The sequence below is a fragment of the Passer domesticus genome, chromosome 22 (assembly GCF_036417665.1).
Source record: "Passer domesticus isolate bPasDom1 chromosome 22, bPasDom1.hap1, whole genome shotgun sequence".
In the NCBI taxonomy this organism is placed as follows: domain Eukaryota; kingdom Metazoa; phylum Chordata; class Aves; order Passeriformes; family Passeridae; genus Passer; species Passer domesticus.
The window spans coordinates 221579-223776 of record NC_087495.1 but is presented as its reverse complement, the minus strand read 5'-3'; the positions used below and the strand labels follow the sequence as shown (position 1 = coordinate 223776).

The 2198-nt window shown below is 44.7% G+C and overlaps 1 long non-coding RNA gene across 1 annotated transcript; it reads left to right on the top strand.

Annotated features, from left to right (window-relative positions):
• Positions 1-114: 114 nt before the first annotated feature.
• Positions 115-1427, top strand: LOC135285080 (uncharacterized). The gene is made up of 2 exons (XR_010350088.1): positions 115-424; positions 779-1427. It is a non-coding gene; the product is annotated as an uncharacterized LOC135285080 (long non-coding RNA).
• Positions 1428-2198: the final 771 nt, after the last annotated feature.

The window sequence follows — 2198 nt, the reverse complement described above, 5'->3', positions numbered from 1 at the left end:
CCACGCGCCGGTGCTCGCAGGGCGCTGCACGGACCGGCAGGGGGCGCGCGCGGGCACGGCCTGCCCGACGTGAGGCCTGGGCAGCGCCCAAACTCCCTCTAGGTTTTTTTAGGGTGTTTTTTCTTTGTTTGTTGTTGTTTTTGTTTGGTGTTTTTTTATCTTTTCTCCCTGGACCTGAAGCTGACATAAGAAGGGCCAAAGACCCACAGTTCCTCCTGCTTATACACTCCTCGTGGCTGGGAGATGACACCCCAGAGCAGCGGGCACTTATGGCAGGTTAAATCCCCCTAACCACCCCCATTATTCAGGAACAAGAGACCAGAAAGAAAATCTCCAGGCACAGCTACTTTGAGAAGCAAAGCAAAAATCTGGCCTGAAACAGAAAACCCCAGAGTAATTCAAATTTTAAAAGCTGGAAAGTGCTGTAAGTACCAGTGCCAGCAGCCTCAAGTCACCAAACACTGGCTCTGGGGAGCACCTGGAATGGGTGAAACCCTCAGAGCATCTTTGTGTTGGACCTCTTAAATGAGCCCTGGTTCATCTGCATGGCCAAAGACAGAACAAAACCCACTCTACCCAATGAAATGGTGTCAGAGGTACATCTATGCCTTTTGCAAATATTGGACATCCCTGCGGATTTTGGGAAGAGCCACTGCCTTCCGAATATACCCATTGCTGCCCTGAGCACTCACAAAAGAGCAAAGGAAAAGGAATATTTTCAAAAGAATTTTCAAGATGAAATAATGAATGGATATCATTGTCTCGCTGTCTCTTCCAGACGATTTTCGATGAAATCCCTGCCTTGTCAACCACAAAGGCACCAGCTGGGTAGAGACTGAGCCGAGCAGATGAGATCAAGAACCTGGAGAGACCCTGGAGTCTCCCACAGGGCACCATCTCACCATTCCTGCAGAAAGAGCCTCGCCAAGCATCACAGGAGGCTCCACCTCAACCAGCTTCATCCTTGTCTGTGTTCCAGATTATGTGTTGCTTTGGCTCTAGAGCACCTTCCAGTATTTCTGATGATGCCTCAGTTCTTTGGCTTTAATTAGATCCCAACAATGCATAAGCTATATTGGGGGAATGGTTCCCTGTAGTTATGATATTTTATGAAAAATCCTTTGCTAGGATTTTTCCCCTCCTGAGGAGCTGAGGGCCTCAGGAGAGAAACGTAAATAATAACTGTCTGCTGCTGTGGAATGCAACAGGTATATCTTCTACTGGTTCATGTGGATTGTTTTCACTTAATGACTAATCACACTCACCTGTGCTGAGGCTGTGAGCAGTCACAAGATTTTGTTATGCATTCTCTTTTATTTTTGTTCTTTGTAACTTTTTGATTATTTTTTCTGTTTTTTTAGTATAGTTTTAATGTAGTATTTTAGTAAAATATATAAGATAATAAATCAACTTTCTGAGAAAATAAAGTTAAGCCTTGTGTCTCCACACTTGAGGTGTTCACCTCAACAGTTCCCCTTTCCATCAACCCCTCCCTGCACCACCCTCATTCCCCACTTCCCACAGTGCCAAGAACACTGAGCATGACTATGAGCTCATCACCTCCATGTCCTGTCTCTTGAGACCTCCTTTGTCTTTTCATACAAAGCCACAGTGGTTTTGCTTTTTGGGGGCAAATCCAAGAGAAAGACTTGAAAGTGCCTAGAGGAACTTCAGAACACTAGTGAGTTGTGGGCTATGGAGGACATGGGGTGTCTGCTGAACACATATGACATCCCACCAAAGGCTACAGAGGTCCATAGCCCCCATCCTCTTGTGTGCACCATGGTACAGATATTAATGATAGAAACAGATAAAACCAGGGCAGGAATCCCCACTTCCCAGAGGAGCATACATCAACACAGAAGGTCTGGTGTTGCTGTAATTAGCACCACACAACGTCCATACAATAATTAACTTTCTCCCTTCCAAGTTAAGATACAATAGCATGCAGTAAAATCAGACTCAAGGCGATAAACAAGCACAGAAAAACCCTGTCAAATTTGGCACCTGTAACTTAATAAGGAATTAATTATAGCCTTGTCTAATACTACTAATAATAATAATATTAAATTGCTGTTAATATGCCCTTATGCTCCAAGTGAGGAAAGATATTGAGGAAAATGTCCCATACTGAATCCAAGGAACAGGTTTCTGCCAAGCAGAGGCTCTACCATGCTGGGATATAGGTGAGCTACTGC